The sequence below is a fragment of the Ambystoma mexicanum genome, chromosome 3p, assembly GCF_040938575.1.
Source record: "Ambystoma mexicanum isolate Mex_15411 chromosome 3p, UKY_AmexF1_1, whole genome shotgun sequence".
In the NCBI taxonomy this organism is placed as follows: Eukaryota; Metazoa; Chordata; class Amphibia; order Caudata; family Ambystomatidae; genus Ambystoma; species Ambystoma mexicanum.
This window is the reverse complement of record NC_090925.1, coordinates 720,450,215-720,468,459: the sequence shown is the minus strand read 5'-3', so window position 1 is coordinate 720,468,459 and position 18,245 is coordinate 720,450,215. Positions and strand designations below refer to the sequence as shown.

The 18,245-nt window shown below is 47.8% G+C and overlaps 1 protein-coding gene across 1 annotated transcript in view; it reads right to left on the bottom strand.

The window, feature by feature from the left end:
- KDM3B (lysine demethylase 3B) overlaps positions 1-18,245 on the bottom strand; it is a 2,029,046-nt gene that overhangs the window by 615,249 nt on the left and 1,395,552 nt on the right. The gene's annotated exons all lie outside the window — the stretch shown is intronic.

The window sequence follows — 18,245 nt, the reverse complement described above, 5'->3', positions numbered from 1 at the left end:
TGCCACCAGCCATTTAAAGCAGTCAGGGTAACATAATAAATGTTACATGAGAATGAAGGATAGGGGCTACTAGGCAACCCCCCGGTACTCCACATAAAATGGTGTGTGCTGGACCTACAAAGAGAAAAGGTAAGTCAAGTCAATTTCACTTTACTATACTTGGGGAACAATAGTTCTCACAAGAAAAGGTATTTAAACCTTATGAGAAATTTAAAGGATTTCTCTGTGACAGTGCACTGAAGGTGTTGTGTGTCACCATACAAAAAGTAGATGCCTATAGAGTTTATCAGACTACAAAAACAGAGGAAACACACAATCAAAAACACAATCCCAATCAGGTCAAAAGATGTGAGTGAGAAAAAGGTCTCACTCACTCCAGGGTTAAAATTAAAAAGTCCTAAAGTCAAAGCCAAAGAGCTGGGGGTCTCTAAGGTTAAAGGGAATTAGCCCATAAATGAGAATTCTATTTAACACAGCCATCTTAGTGTTTGGGCCATCGGCAACCAGGCCTAAACGTAATCTGCAGCCTGCCTGATGTCACATAATTGATCTTCCTCAGCTCAGTACTTCTGAAAGATACATTCTACGCCCAGCAATGACATGAAACTCCAGGGTGTGTCCTTGGGTGAGAGTATCCAGCACCCATCTGTCGGTGGTGATCTTTCTCCACTCGCTGACGAACTTAGTCAGCCAGGCGGCCCGGTGTCCCGGTCGGTTCAGTCTTGCTTAGGCGCCGGCGCCAGACCCTACGCGCGACAGTGATGATGCCCTCTGCTACCGTAGGCCTGGGAACGGCCTCTGCAGGTTTCCTGAGTTGTGGATCTGGAAGGTTGCGAGTCGATATGGCGAAAACTTTTGAAGACCTGCTTGACTTTCCCTTGGAGGAGCGAAAAGAAGAGCAGTGCTGCTGGAGAGTGCCCAGGGAACAGGGCGTCTCCATATTCGTTATGATAGCCTGGAGAGACTGGTCGACGACCTTCCCAAATAGGTTCTCTCCATCGACGGGCATGACCAGCACCTTCGCCTGGACTTCCTGTGGCTTTCATCCAGCCTTGGCGACGAAGGCACACACTATTTCCCATTTGCCGGCACCCTGTGTCGGTCACGTCCAATCCTACTGTGATGGTGTGATCAGACGCCACTTCCCCTTCCTGGAAGAGAACGATTGCCTCCATCTTATCGTCATGGAGGAACTCCAGAATGGGGTCCAGCTTGTAACCACAACTCCCTGTCATACCTGGCCAGCATCGCCAGTGCTTTTGCTGCCTTGATAGATGATGCCGCAGTGTAAATCAACTTCTTTCCCATGGAGTCTATCCTCTTACCCTCACTGTCCGGAGGGACCGAGGACAGGTTGGCCAACCGTTTACTTGCAGCCTCCAACACCAACGTAATCCGGCAATGGCTGAGATCTCAGGCACTTGGTTGCTGAGTCCGGCACCCTATATTTCTTCTCCAGCCTATCCAGTTTGGCTGTGGCCGTGCAAGGGTTCTTCATGAGGGCCAGGTCCTCCTCCCAAACATCGTGCAGAAGGGGCACCACCAAGAAAGTCTTCCTCTTGACCTTGCGCCTCTGGTACAAGAAGCCCCCCTACTTGGTTTCCTAGGGCACCAGCTGTAATAGCTTGGAGGCTCTGGATAGCATGGAGTGGAATGATCCCAGCTCATCCGGTGGGGACAACCTACATGGAGCATCCAAATGTGGAGATTCACGTCCGCTGTGACGATATCCTCATTCTCACCTGTCGTATCCATCCCCATACCCTTGTCTGGGTCTGCTGGGGGAGAAGGGATCCGACGTGGTGTCAGAGGTTGAAATGGGGGCATCGGATGATGCTTTCTTTTCTTTGCCAGAGGCTAATCAGGGACATGGGGGACCACAGATACTGGAGCCGGAGGCATCCTCATCTGTATCTCTGACACCAAGGTGTGTAGACTCAACAGAATATCCAAGGAAATGTCCCTTAGCTGAGCAGGCAGACAAGGAAAACTAGGTCCTGTGTCGTCCTCCTCGTCAATGTCCTCGTGAACCGTGTGTAAGGACTTCTGATCCTAGTCGTCCCTGGACGAGACCTCCATGACTTGGCCGACTGCCTGGAAGGCCGGTTTTGGGGCATCTTGGCCCACCCGCGCCCAAATCCCCCTAACTACCGACACCCCCCACCTTCCCCCACCACCCAGAAGAGCAGAATCCCCTTGTGGCAGATCTCGGTTGCTTGTGCCTTTGCTAGGAGATCTATCTGGCTGTCTACCTTTTCTGTCTTTTTTTGACTTGAAATTGAGCCTAGATTGTGTGGAAGACAAAGAATTTTTGAGAGGGCCTTTGTAAGGACTGTTAAGGTACACATATTCATTTTGGTTCGCTCTTCGTCATTAGATTAAACAAATCTGTCCCCTCAAAAGGAAGATTCAGGATCTTATCTTCGATGTCTTTATTGAAATGAGTCACTTTGGCCCAAGCTGTACGGTGCATGTCGACTCCCAAGCAAACCGCTCTAGAGGCTGTATCAATGTGATTCTTGGGCTCTGTTTCTTTTTTAAAAAACTTATTATTTTCATCAACAATAATACAATAGACATTCATATCAGTGGATTACATTCCAAATACGTAATTCTTACAGTATAAATTTATCTAATTTCTATACTAACCATATTCACGCTTTATAATAGTATCCACTATAACTAATCTGCTATTTTACTACAACAAGCCTACAAAGATAACAAAACCATACAACACACACTTGATAAACAGACCGCAAAGGCAAAATTACTTATTAGTTTCCCTCTCCATTCACGTAAGATATCTACCCTTTAGCCTAATACTAGCATCAACTATGCAGTTCATCGAACTGTCCCATATTTTAGAGTAAGAGTGCTCTGTTCCTGGTTTTTTAGCATGACTTTCTCATATCTAGAGAAGATTTGCAAATCTGACAACCACCCCAGCACTTCCTGCTTTTTCCTAGACTTACACACCCTTAGAATTCGCTTTGCAGCGACCACCAGTACTCTGTTAATCCAATCACTATACTCTCGAGCTATAATACACCTCACAGTATTTAAGAGCAGAATTTTTGACTATGGCGATCTTGGTAGTGCAACTCCCAGCATTAAGTACAATCTGCTCAAAACATCATCCCAAAAATCCACCACTCTTGGATATTCCCATAACATGTGTAATAAAGTACCCCCATTTTGCCCACAACCCCAGCATGAGTCACCATCGGAGCTGGGGTCCAGTATAGGCAACAAAATTCTTTGACGTACATAATGCAAATTCAAATCCATCTTTGAGTTTGTGCTAATTCTCATCAGGCTATCCCAATCATTTACTTATATGTCCTTGGTCAACTCCTTCACCCATGCCTGCCGCAGCTTCTCCCATGAATTTGCACATGAACTCTCCATAGGCATCTTCAGATAGGTCAAGACCATACATGGAGAAGATTGAAAAATATTGCAGGCAGTTGGCCTCTCTTTCATGGGGCTATTTAACATCCAGTCTTTCCGCAAGAAGGGACTTCAATTCTATATAACGTCTATGCTCTCTTTTCCTTAGACCAACATTTCTTCTGATGGACACAAAAGGAATCATTCCTCTATCTTTCCACACATCACGTACCCTTAAAACACCTCTCTTTATCCAACTCCTCCAGCACAATGTCTTATTTCCAAGCTGTAGCCTCAAGTTGTGCCACAATGATGCCTCATAGTGAATCCATACATTTTCTCCTCTAGTGGTCATAAAAGTCCTCTATGCATCTCCAGTTATTTCTATTGTAGGCAATTTGGTAACTAGATTAGGCATCTTCCCCATTGTATATACATCTAGCAGAGTGTATGGCAGAAATGTCTCCCTCTATAATCTTCCATAATGGCATGTCATTCTCCCTTCCATCAAAGTATATTGCTGATTTCTTCAGTACAAACCCCCTACAATAATCCTCCAAATTGGGATACCCAAAGCACCCCCTCACCACCCCTCGCACTACCCGCATCAGAACATACCGTGGAATCCTAGGTCTCTAGACTTCACCCTGTGATGCTGGAAATGCATCAGAGGGACAGGGCCTCTGAATCCTTGTCCTTTACTGCCTTTTATCGTGTGTTCTGTCATGTTTTCTGCCCAGGAGTCCATTTGGGACTCCTGGCAGTGCAGCTCTCTCTTTTGGTTTGGTGAACAGACCCATGGGATACCCTTATGGCACCCATGGGTTGGGGTACAACCCTGTGCCCCTAGTGTATGTTTTTGGGCACCTGTGGGTGGCCCACAGAGCAGGGTATGGGCAGGTGGCAGCTCCATGCTGAATTTGACAGGTGCTCTGGGTGTCCTCCATTTTGGGATACCCCGGCCCTGCCACTGGGATCAGTTGATTCCTGATAGGAAACAAGATGGCCCCTGTGGCCTCTTGCTTTCTATTGCCTGTTATCTTGTTTTTCCCAAAGTCCTGGGAAGCCCTGACTCTGTCCCTTCCCCCTGACTGGCTGTTGGGTGGAAGTTCCATATATGGTGTTGTTGTGAAGGCCCAGCTAGACTGACTGGAGCCTTCCCAGTGACTGTATGTTATGGGTACCTCCTGTGGGTGGGACCTGGGTGAATGGAGTGTGTGACCAATATACACTCCTTGTTGTGGTTGTCTGGTTTCTGGCATGTGAGACAAAGACTGAGACAGCCCTGCCCGAAACTGGCCTGAATGCAGTGTGTAGTGTTGAATGGCTGGGTACTTGTCCCAATCCACATTCCTTGTTGTGAGTGTCTGAAAGGGAGGAGTGTGGCCTGAGTGCACTGTGTGCCTGATTGGCTGACTGACTGCATGAATGCCCTTCTGTGTGATTGGCTGCTGTGTGTGTGCCAGCAGTGTGGATGAGAGACAGAATAGTATATCTGGGGACCTCTCACCATTGGAAATTGTTCAGAAGCGTTCAGAAGCTGAGTCTCCACTCAAGAGTAACTGGAACTGCTGATCCTCGACGTCCAGCTGGAAGAAGAAGACTTGCTGCTGCATTTGCTTCGACAGATCTGAAGGTTGCCGAATTCGTCGAGGACTGACCCGAGAGAGGACCTGGTAAGGCGCCCTCTTCCCGTGCTCCGAGGGATCATCGAGCACCGCTACATCTTCGCCGAAGCGCCCTGGAAGTCAGACCCTCGAAAGGCTGCCGACCCGAGACGGGACCGCCTAGGAGATCGAAGTGAAGCACCCGGACATCGACGCCGTCGAAGTCCATTGCCGTCGACCAGGGTTCGCAGGTCTGTGGAACCGCTGGAGGTTCGTCGAAGTTGTGTTGCCCAGCCGTGGGAACCACTTGACGCCGTGCCGCCGACGACCGGAGCCGTCCGCTCCTTGCCTAAGAACATTTGAATCGAAGGACTCCCTCGACCGCACCGTCGACCGCTTTATCCTGCCGGAGAAAGTCGAGGACGACCAACGCGCCGAGGAGAAACCTGCAGGTGGGTTTCCCGCCACCCGAAGACCACAAAGACTCGAACGACTCGACGCCCTTGCTGGGCCTCCGTCTGCACAATCTTTGCGGTCCAGAACAATTGTCATCGAGGTGCCCCGCACGCCTCCGCCTTGCAGGATGTCAACGCTCCGTCGTCGACGAGCACCGCTTGGATCGAAGCTGCCGCCTCATCGACACGTTCTACCCTGTTTGTCGACGGACGTTCGACGCCCCGTGTCTCCCGCCTGAAAGGGAAGGCATTCAAGAAGGGCCGTCGATCCCCCGTCGCCGAACCCCGAGTTCCTCGACGCCTCTCGACGATCCGTGACTCCCGCTTGAAAGGGGGTCGCTCAAAAAGGATCCGTCGGCGCCTCCTCGAAGAACTCGACTCCGCCAGGTACATTGGGGGGGTAAAAACATTGTAGGAGAGAATAAGACTATTGAACAACATATGGACTGGGCTTGTGGTAGATCTCTTTATTTTACAGGCTGCCCAGGTGGGGGGATCTCACAGAACTGTGTCCAGTGGTAGGGGCCAGTCTGCTGCCTATTGTTTCAACCCTCTGCTATCTCTCCTCTCTCTATTGCTGGTTTCACTCTATTGATCTGTGTGACATTTTGACAGTATTGTAGAGGCACTTTAATGAGGTCTAATATTAGTGGTACCACTTTAGAATTGTAGATATTTACCATTATTGATTTTTCTGAGCACAAGGTGCGTTATTGTGATAAGTGTACATAACCTTTGAATTAATTATATAAAAAGACTGTGTTTTCAGTAATACAGTGTGTGGACATTCCTTTGTGGGGGCTTGGGGAATACACTGTACTTAAGAACCAGCCTGCATCACCTCCTGAGAAGCTAGGCCTTGATTGCTCGTCCATTGCTACCGTAATAGAGAATCTTGGCTGGGGTCTTCTGTGCCTCTCTTCTACCATATAGGGAGCAGAGGTACAGACACCCCCTACCAGTCTTTACACACCCCAAAAAAAGTTCTGAAAGACTATGAATGTGTCTAATCTTCTCCGTAAACTTGAGTGGAATAGACTGGATGATTAAGAACTTTGGGCAAAAGCACCATTTTTATTGCATTAACCTTCGCCCAAACATTAAGCATTAAACAACCCCTTTTTAACATATCCTTCTGAAGTACCGCTATTATCTTGGCTACATTAAACTCCACCATCTTTTTCAAATCTCAAACCAGATGGACCCCCAAATACTTCACAGTTCACGTTTTCCACTGACGATTCCATGAGTTCAAATCACTCCGTGGGTGAGTAATATTTAATATTTCATAGAAGGTCCTGAAGCTATTTTAAAGGAGCCGGCACATACTGATGCTTTAATACATATGTTTTTAAACACCATCTTGATGAAGTTGACCTTACACCACCCAGTTCCAACTTCAGCATAATCAAAGAATGGTCTCATGAACCTTGTTCCATTATCTCCACTCTAGTAGCCTTTTCAATGAGACTCAGAAATAAAAAATAATTGATTTTGGAATATAAATCATGGACTGGTCAAAAGAAAGGAATACTCTTCCTCCCCAGGATGCAAGGTTCTCCATATATCAACTAAATGAAGACTATGCAAAAGTGCACCAAGCGCTGTACTTGTACTCTGACGTATATCTGCACTCTGCCGAACGGTCCAACTTGTGATAAAGGACACAATTAAAATCTCCCCCAATATAATGTGCTCCCACACATATTCTGCAGCAGGGATGTTATTTTATGTAAAAAAAAAATTAAAAAAAATTCCCTTCAACACAGGGACCATAGACGGATCGTACTGTAGTTACATTCCCCTCACCCTTTACACCATCAATAATCACCCTCTCCACACTCTTATTTAATCCTCTGCGAAATAGCATTCCCACTCCTCTCGATTTAGAAACATAATAGTTTTACAATTATGATAACAACCCTATCAAGGTGATGTCTGTGGTTAAAACCCTTTAATTCTATCTGGACTCCTCCCGCACGCTCAAGAAACATGTCAACTCCCTTGCCTCTTCTACTACTTACACCTGCAAACTTATCCGCTCATCCAGACCGTACCTATCCAGTGCCAGTTGCATCACCCTAGCTAATGCTCTTATGTCTAGGTTAGACTACTGCAACGCTGTGTACTCTAGAGCCAATAAATACGTCACAGCCAAACTTCAAAGACTGCAGAATAATGCCCTGAGAGCAGCACTGAACATCCCCTACAAAGAGTATGTCACTAAATACAGGAAAGAGGTTAACTGGCTAAAACAACTGATAGAATCCTACTCAAAACAGCCTCCCACACCTCTAAGTGTCTAAAAAACCTAGCCCCCATACCTTATGGAAAAAATCAATAGGAAAACTTCCACGCGACCCACGAGATCTGCCAACACCTTTAAATTAGAGACTCCTAGGTTTAAACGTTCAACTGTGGGAGGAACTAGCTTTCCGGTCAAAGCTGCTCACTGCTGGAACAAGTTACCATTCGACCTCAGAACGGAACAACCGTACCCTAAATTCAGACTCAAGATAATTAAATGGCTGCGTGCCAATGGCACATAACCTGACTAACACCTAGCATATTCCCACCTTTGCCCATACCCCATCTTCTGCTCACCTGGACCTCCCCACTCCTAAAAATATCCGAGTACACATCCCCCCTACCTACCTAGCCCATATGACTCCAGATTTATAGCCTGACCTATAAACTTGATCATACAACTATCTGCTTAGACAGTCTCGCTAGAGTGCCTCGGATATCCCAACATATGCCCTAATCTTGTACATGTGTGTATATATTCCTGTATATATTTGCTCTGTCTTGCCTATGTGTTTTACATACTCATGCCAAATACTGTAACAAGCTTAAGTTTTCCTGTACACTGTTGCGCCCGGCTACCCAAAGGTTTGGCGCGCATTCCCAAATAAATAAACAATTATACATTGTATTGTTCATTTGACTTTTCGATTCTTCCAACAAATGGGTCTCTTGCAGAAGGACAATATCCGCCTTTTCCCTTTTTAACCTCAATGAAACTCTCTTTTCCTGGGATTATTTAGTCCTTTGACGTTCCATGCACAAATTGTCAATTCATTCATCTAACCACCAATTTTCCTTTGCTTCTCCCTTCTTCCCCTCTATATTCCCATTTCCGTTAGCAATATGCATAGCCACAGAAGATTTCCTAATGGTCCTAACAATACACAGTTGTGATCATGCTCATTTAAGTCTTGATTTGGGAGTCAAATCAAAGCCAGGAGCATACAAATAAGGAAAAAGTTACTTACCTGCAACGGTTGTTCTCCAGCATGGGTCTGGCATGGATTCACATGCACATGAATATTCCCCGTCCTTCGGCTGGGAATCCTTGGTAAAGAAAAAAAATCAGTTTCACTTCTGAACTGTCTTTCTCCTAACAATCAATCACTGGTCTCTGGGTCATACTGCCCCCAGCCAATGACTGCCCTCTACCTATGCCCCTCCTTTGGCAGCCATCTTCAGAATTGGTAGCAGGTAAAGTTGCAGTAGGACCAAGAGAAGAGCCACAGAGGGATAGGCGGGAGGGTTTGCATGCGATTCCATGCCAGACTATTGCTGGAGAACAACAGTTACAGGTAAGTAACTTGTTCCTTCCCCAGAATGTGGTCTGGCATGGATTCACATGTTCATGAATAAAGAATACATAGCAGTACACACATGCACAACCATGGGAGGTGGCAAGGCTCAACATTAAGCACCTCAACATGAAGAAATTCTCTTACCTCCTCACCAAGCTCACCTTCAAGCTAACAGGTTGCACAGCACTGCTTGGCCGACCCTGGACTCCTCCCTGGAATCCCTGTCGACGCAGTAGAACTTTGTGAAGGTGTGCGACATCCTCCACGTAGCAGCCCTGCAGATGTCCAGCAGGGGCACACCAGACAGGAACGCCGTAGTTGCAGCGATCGCTCTGGTCGAGTGGGCTCTCGGACGGCCAGGCAACGGTCGGTTTGCCAACCGATGACAATAGGTGATGCAGCCGGAGAACCACCTGGAAATGGAAGCCTTGGAGAGGGCCTTCCCATGGTTCAATGGGTTAAAGTTTAGATGAAAGTCCGACTGCACCTTGGGCATGAAGGAGGGGTGCGTGCGTAGCACCACCCTTGTCTCGTGGAATGTCAAGTAAGGTGGTTTACAAGAGAGGGCCTGGATCTCTCCCCCCTCGTCGTGCGGAGGTGATTGCCACAAGAAACGCTGTTTTCCACAACAAAAATTTCAGTGGCGCCAAATGCATAGGCTCGAACGGTGGACCCATGAGCCTAGTCAGCAGCCCTTTGAGCTCCCACAACGGGGCCGGAGCCTTCACCGGCGGGAACAAACTGAAAAGTCCTTTGATGAACTCCTTGACCAGGCAGCAAGACCATAACGACAACTGTCCCGGAGTTCTGGTGTAGCGGGAGATAGACAGATGAACCTTGATGGCAGCATGAGCCAGCCCTGCTTTGGCCAGCAACAGCAAATATAGCAGCACCTGCGGAGCCGTAAACCGTATAGTGTCGATCTTCTATGCACGGCACCAGAAGGCGAACCTCTTCCATATGTTCGTAGCATTTCAGTGTAGACGAAGCCCTGGCAAGTACCTCCTTGAAGTTTACCGGGATATCGTATCCTCCAAACTCTAGCGCTGCAGGAGCCAGGCCTGCAAGTTCAGCGACCCTGGGTCGTGGTGCAGGATCTCGCCTCCTTCTCTGGCAAGAAGATCTGTCTGCCGGAAGCTTGACTGGAGGGGACGATGACAAGTCCAGAAGGTCAGAAGGTCCGGGTACCATATCTGTCTCGGCCACGCCGGTGCGACGAGGCTCATCCTGCATCCGGACCAACGGAGTTGATTGACTAGTCGAAGAAGCAACGGCAACGGAGGGAACGCATACAGGAACAGGCCGTCCCAGGGAAATGAGAATGCGTCCCCCATGCTCCCCGGCTGGGGAAACATGCTGGCGAACCTCCGGCACTTGGTATTCGTCGCAAACAGATCGATCTGGGGATTGCCCCATCGAGGGAACGGAAGACCCACTTGGTCCTGCCGAAGCTCCCACTCGTAGCAAGAGCACAGCTCCCTGCTGAGGGAGTCGGCGATGGTGTTCTTTACTCCTGCCAGATGAAACGGGAGGAACATCCCCTGGGCAACGGCCCAGTGCCGTAGTTCCTGCGCCTCTCTGGAGAGCGCCGGGGATCTGGTGCCCCCCCTGCTTTCGAATGTAGAACATTGTGGTGGTGTTGTCCGTGAAGACCCATATCACCTTGCCCTTGAGGGACGGAAGGAAAGACTTGAGGGCCCAAAACACTGCCTGCAGCTCCAGCACGTTGATATGCAACTACTTCTCCGGCAGCCAAAGGTTTCTTGCGTGGAGACCTCCTGTGTGCGCCCCAACCTTCCAGGGAGGCGTCCGTCGTGACAGTCTCCTGATGAGGTGGGGTCTGGGAGTCTGTGCTGGCCAACAGATGCGCGCAGAATACCCACCACCGTATCGCTCGACGGAAACTATCGTCGAGAGAGATCTTGTCCTCGAAGCTTCCCGATACCTGAATCCTACGTGTGTGGAGGAACTCTTGCAGTGGCCGCATCCGCAGCTTGCACAGCCGAATGAGGTATATGCATGACAACATCATGCAGAGAAGGGACTTGATGGACCTCACCCATGCGATCTTCAGGGTCAACAGCCGTTGTACCTTGCCCAGGATGGTTGGTATCCTCTCCTCCGACGGAGATGCCAGGCACGACACTGAGTTGAGCCGAGGCCCCAGAAACAGCGCGTCTTGCGATAGCACCACGCAACATTTTGCATAGTAAGCGAGAATCCCAGCTCCGTCAGCTGGATGGCCTTCGGTCTGTGTGCGACGGCGATAGCCCTCGATTTCGCTCGGATGAGCCAGTCGTCCAGATAAGAGTAAAGGTGGATCCCTCGTGAACGCAGCCGCACTGCCACTGGAGCGAGGCACTTGGTGAAAACCCTTGGCGCCAACTTCAATCCGAAGGGAAGGGCCTTGAACTGTTAATGCTGCCCTTGAAACACGAAGCGTAGAAACTTGCGGTGTCCCTTGTGAATTGTGATGTGAAAGTAGGCATCGGAAGAGGTCAATGATGTGGAAGAGCCAGAAGATTTCTTCCTCGCCGCCGCCGAGACCACAAAATCCGGGGAAGGCTGGGACACTGTACGTCTTTTCGTACCGGTCCCTCTTCGCCGGTGCCGAGGACGGGTTCTTCCTAAGGGACAGCCCCTCGTCCCAAATGTCGTCCAACAGCGGGATGAAAAGCACGGTCTTCCTCTTTGCCTTGCGGCTTTGTGCAGGAAACCCTCTTTGTTCTTTTCCTCGGGGGTCAGCTGAAACAGGTCAGAGGCCCTAGAGATCATGGCATGGAACGAGCTTATCTCGTCGGGCGGTGAGGAACTGGGCGGCGGAGACGTGAGGTCTCCTAACCCGCCATCATCGTCCGTGCCAGTCGTAGCCATGTCCATATCCTCCCTTGGTGGAGGAGGGGGGGGGGGACAAGGTGGTGGAGGGTGAACTCTCCACTTGACAGGTGGCGTGTCGGATGGCCCCGGTGCCGCGGGATCTTTCAGTGCCGCAGGATCTTCCATCGGCGGAAGGGGCATCCTCATCCGAATCTCTGAACACAAGGTGTGAAGTGCCTGGAGAATGTTCACTGAAATGTCCGCTGGGGGTTGAGGTGGTTAATGAGGTGGCGGAAGTGGGAGCGACGGAGGCAGCAGTGTTGGGTTTTCAACATCCAACATGGCCTGCTCCTCCTAGTCTGTCTCGTCGCCACTCTCGACGTCTCCCTTGTCAGGATCCTTCCCGTAGGACTTGGCCTCAACGAACTTCTTTTTAGAAATGGTCTGGAGAGTAGAAAGGAGATGTCCGTGCCCTGCAGGACTACCGTTACCCCACCACCCCCTTCTCTGCGACCAGGGGAGACTGTTTCGGGGAGATGATGGGCATTGCCTTCTCCGGCATCTTCTCTATGGGCTGAAAAGACGATTCCCTCCTGGCAGGCAGGGAAACTGTCACCTTGGGGGCCCCACCCTGCGAAACCGCGAACACAGACTACGCTAGGGAAGCCACCACACCTTCAATGGAAGGCTTCGCCGGGTGAATCTGGGCCTGCATGACCTTGGTCGAGCTGGAGGCCTTCACCTTGGGGGGAGGGTCAGCGCCCCGCTCCCCCTTAGCCTTTTCCAACTGGCCCTTCCGCGACTTCTCCAGAAGCTTACCTGCATGGTCCGACTTCCTCTTCTTTGCCAAACCTGAGCGTTGGCTCGTGGTTGAAGATGCTGGCGACACTGAGCTCGCCCTGGCCGCCGGAGAGCCCGTCGCAACAGCGCTACCGGTGCACTTGAGGTGCTTAGCCTTATGTTGGGCCCCCGTCGCCGGAGCGCCCGCAAAGGTCTTAGAAGACTGCTCAGTTTTTTTCTTGTGGCTGGGGGAGGCATGCTACCGGGACTTACCCGTAGCAGAGACCTTGGCCTGGAGCCACTCGGTGAGACGCCTGCGCCGATCCTTCACAGTGTGGGGGACCATCTCCTTGCAAAACACACAGTCTTTCTCCATGCGCGTTTGGTCCGAATGTAGGCAAAGGCACAGGGAATGCCCATCGTCCAAGTAGATGTTCCGTAGGCCACATTCTGGGCAAGCCCTGAACAGAGGAGTCAAGTCTTTCTTCTCCTCTGCCATGCCCACGCGGAGTAGGCCTCAAAGAATATTCTGAAATCCTAACTTGATGAAATTCAGCCCTTGAAGGGTGCTGGAAAATCCAAAAACGGGTCCCTGTTAATCAGATGATGGGTCGATGGAGCTTGAGGGTTGATTGACCGAAAAATAGAGTAAAACTCTGGAAAAAAGCACAGAATGCAGTAAAAAGCCAGAGAGCTAATCACGAGGACTCCCACCACGCGAACGTGTGGTAAAAATCTGAAGATGGCTGCCAGAGGACAGGCTTGGGTAGAGGGCAGTCATTGGTTGTTAGGAGAAAGACAGTTCAGAAGTGAAACAAACTGATTTTTTCATTACCAAGGATTCCCAGCCTGACGAAGGGGAATATTCATGAGCATGTGAATCCATGCCAGACCCCATGCTGGAGTATTATCAACTTCTGACGTGACGGAAACTCACATAATAGACAACAGTCATGTGACACCATTAAAACAAAAACACTTACTAAAATACCCATGGAACAATTTAGCACCTGGCCCCACCCCCATTTTAGTTCTCCTTAGCGCCCCTTGAATTCTGTTCCCACCTAGTCTTGCTTGGACTAGTCTACAGTTCTCCAACATATTGTCAGCCAAATAATAAAATACCAGACCTTCCATTAACATTTTTCATTTCCAATATTAAATCAACATCATCTAAGAACCAACATTAGCTAAAAAAAATGAAAATTTCAGCCTACAATCAATCATTGTTCCTTCCCACCAGTCTCCCGTTGCAGTTCATTAATTCCATCCATTATATCCGCCCTTGTAATTAATTGCACATATGTCAATCCAGTCCAGATTTGAAGACTTACTATTTCCCCCCGAGGCAGGAACAGTTGGAAAGCTGCAATATCCTTCCACAATTGCTGGTTAGCTGCCGTTAACATGGCGTCACAGTTAACTGGCAAGGGTGCAGTGCCGCATTGGAATGCACCACCTTACCAAATGCTTCAAAAATGTTGTCCTCCTTCGAAAGGGGTGTACACTATGCGATACCGAGGACATATAATCATATATATATATATATATATATATATATATATATATATATATATATATATATATATATATATATATATATATATATATATATATATATATATATGTATATAAAAAGGAGTAGCTGCTGCCACTAGCAAAGACCGGCTCAGGAGAAGCAGAAAACAAGCGGTCTCCAACTGCAGTTATCAGTACCTAGCTTCTACCTTCTTGCTTACAAGATTGTACTGAATGTGTATTTTTCCATAATATTTTCGCCTCAGACTGAGTATAGTTTTGAAAAGATTCCTGACCTGTCTTGATGCTGAAGAGACAAAACCCCTGATTAGGCAGCTTGTTAAGAAGAAATTTCCTCTGGTAAGTGTAGGCCCAAAAGTTCCTGTATCCCCACATTCTGCCATGGAAAGACATATGAGGATGTTTTTCTGCCAAGTACGGGGGAAAGGTGATTAGACAGAGTACGTAATCTTGTGTGTCGATACGGTTTCCCTCCTTGATCTGTTATATGCCTTTCTGGGCCTACGGACTATCTGAATGATATCCTGCACTTTGGTAGCCATCCTGGCTGTGTTGGACATTGTGTTCCACATCTAAGTGATATTCTGGGTTATATGCATATGTGCCAATTATAATATTTCAAGTAGAAGGCAACAGGAAAACTGCAGCAGATTCTGTTTGTTAACTTTGGATTCTGAATGCTATCATTGTTACTGTGTGTAATATTGTCTAGGCGTCTCTCTCTTAACTTACATCATATATGCATAGGGTCTACCATCAGGTAATGGGCCTGAATTTTAGGTTACAGATCAAGTTAGGCATTTACTGCGCATTTTCTGTTTTTTATCTACACTATGTGTTCTGTGCAACTAGAGTACTTATTTTCTATCATAAATAGTTCATGTGTGACTTTATTATAAAGTGTATATGTTTTACAGCATACCAGTGTGGGGTGTTCTTGTGTAGTGTCTCTTGGGACTAATTGGACCCCCTGCCAACCTTCCTCCCATCGAGAGTTAAGCCCGACTACTCTGCTATGCTTACCATTGGACAGTCTGGTCTTTCCTATGAGGAGCAACACAGTTCCATCATTTCGAGTCGATGATTACACGGCCCTCACTAGAGGGTTGTGCAAAAATCTCCCAACAACCACTGTTAAGATGGATTTCAAAACTCTGGCATGGTGCACAGAGTTTAGGAAGCCACCCTAGTTATAGTGAACAGGGAAAACCTCTAGGAGTTTAGCCAAACCAATCAAGGTAGCATGGAGAGAGGTCGAGGCCAAGTCTCAGGAGAGGTAAGTGGGTTCATGGGTCCACACAATGGATAGACTTAGACAGCAAGCATACAAATACAATATTTATTATAGGCCCAAAAACACACTAGGAAACTGAATGAAGCAGGAAAACATATATACAGTCACGGTTAGAGAAAAGTGTACAGTTCACGCCCCAAATATATTAAAGGGAAGGCAAGTAGATGACAATTGCACCAAACAGTCCACAGGAATCGAAACCCTAACTTATAAAGTTCAACCATATGTTGAACGGGGCCTTGCACGCAAAAGTTTGCAAGTACTTTTGTAAGCTGGGAAAAAGTTAAGAAAATTGTTCAGTTGATGTAAAGATCCACCCAGATGAATTTCAAAGGAGTTCACTTACTTTTGTAACTTTAGGAGAGCTTTTTGCATCAAGTGTTGGCAAAGCCAAAATAATGTAAAACAAATCAAAGTTCACAAGGAACATTTAAAAGGGGGAAATGGAGGCACTGGCAAGTATGGCGACCACTAACCCATTCTCCGATTTTTCCCCAAGACTTGGTAGGTTGATTGGAAGGTAGGGTAATGCGGGGGTCACTGGAGGTAGGATTTCCCACCATTGTTTCCGGTCGAAGATGCCCAGGAGCTACGTGTGCAAGTGAAGTCCTGGTCGGGTCCAGAAGCTGAATGCAACCCTTTCCAGTGGAGAAATGTAGCAGGCACCGATCCAGGACTCTTCAAGACAACCAGATTTTGTGAGTGGGGGTTCCAGCGATAATCACTGATGCACGGTGACGGCAGGTGTTTCAGTAGTTGCAGTCAAAGAAAGCCTTCCAGTCCAGGACCCTTTGATGCTTGGACACAAACTGCACAGGAAGGCGACTTATGGGACGACTTATGGGCCGAAAACGCAGAGCTTCTGGCACGGTAGCCCAAAATAGGATTTGGCCAATACACTGGGTGGGTCCAGGCTGCATGAACGTGAAACTATGTCTAGACTGGTTGGTCTCCAGTCCAACGGGTCAAAGCACCAATACGGGTCTTCTGAGATCAATAGCCTGACAGGGTTCCACCGGGACAGCAGCAAGAGTTGTCTCTGGATTCTTCCTCGGGTCATCCGTCCTCTGAACAGCTAAACAGGATACTTGGCTCCTCTTCTGATCTGTTGGAATGGCTACAAGACTCCTTATCTTATCCTAAATTCAGGTGAGCACTGAAACGCAGCCCTTCAATAGAAAGATCTGCCCCACAACCATTCACCAACAGTGGTCATATCGGGGACCACTGTGGGGCAAACTTGTGCAGACACATCATGATCAGTATGTGGATTGGGACAAGCCAGTCCCAACCTACTTCCTGGCTTCTAAAACACATGGCCTGCACTATCCCACAAAAAGCACTGCTTTACTGGGCAAATGCATGACCATAAAGGGAAACTTGACCTGAGATGGCAGGAAGAAGGCCAAACAACAAAACAATCAAAGAACAAGTGAAAAACCTTGTGGCACAGCCATGTTAGGACTCTAATCACCGTTAGTAGCTGCGTGGATGGGCCTCTGATACCCTTAAGCCGAAGTAGGCCCAGCTCTTAAAAAGCGAGTGCACATTTGACCGTAAAGCAAGTTTATTGTACAAATGGCCGGGAGGAGCTAGTAGACGCTACAGGGTCAAACTAACCAGTATCCTCGAACCATACATACAAGTTTAAACATTTTGCAACAGTTATAACAATCCCACATATTTTATTACAAATCATCCCCACACACATGATTGGCCAAACCTATACAAAGAAATGTAATCTCCTTTAATTCTCACGCACTCAAAGGGCACACTTATTTAATTACGACCCCCCCCCCTCAACATACATTTGCATCAGCTCATATTTATAGCACACCTCTTTTGAGTATCTGTAAGTGGTAGGTCATGCCATTGTCCCATAGTTACACATTCACACAACAAACACAATTCATTAGCAGTTCCAACTGGCGGGAGACCTCTGAACGTGATGCACACAGTTTGCAAGGACACTTCATTACTATGAGGGGAGGGTGGAACCAACAAGTTTACTTTGAAACAGCGGTAAACATTTTATCCACCCAGACTTGCTGGCAACCTTATTTCACACTAATCTATATGACTACCAATTTAGCATGCATGGCCCCTGGGTACACCCTGAGAACCTGATCAAAATCCATATACCATTTGTCAAGTCTGCCCTTAAGCATCCCTTGCACTAGGTTTATTACTCAGTCCCAAATTAACTACCAGATGGCCAGACTTCCCAGGATAATGAATAACATGCTCCCATGTACTTTACAATTTCATATTCTCGCCACAATAGTATCAAGTCGTAAAAACCTGAGCCTGGCTGTAGCCGACCATCTGATATTATCGTAGCTGCCTGCTGCCTTTCCTCAACCCACAACCTCTCTCAACCAGTTTTCCCAGTCACACAGAGTTCATCTCGCCGCACCAGGCTTCTGCACAATTTCTAGCAATGAGAGGAGTTTCAGCATACAAATTTGTATATTCACCATGTACCCCAACTTTCCCCAAACAAATGTCCCTAAAGATCCCCATGTCTCACAGTGGTTTTTCCATTGCAAATCTCCTTTCTCGCGTGCGTATATATATGGCACGCACAACGCAAACTCATCTTTCTCATTGGCACCTTTATCGACCACCCCAATATAGCCTTCTTGCGTTTACTCCATTTGGCCAATTAAAAATGTAGCAAAATTAGAAAAAAATGTAACTGCTCCCACCAGTTTGTCTTCAGGCACATTTAAAAATAACCAAAAATCCTTTGTGTGTG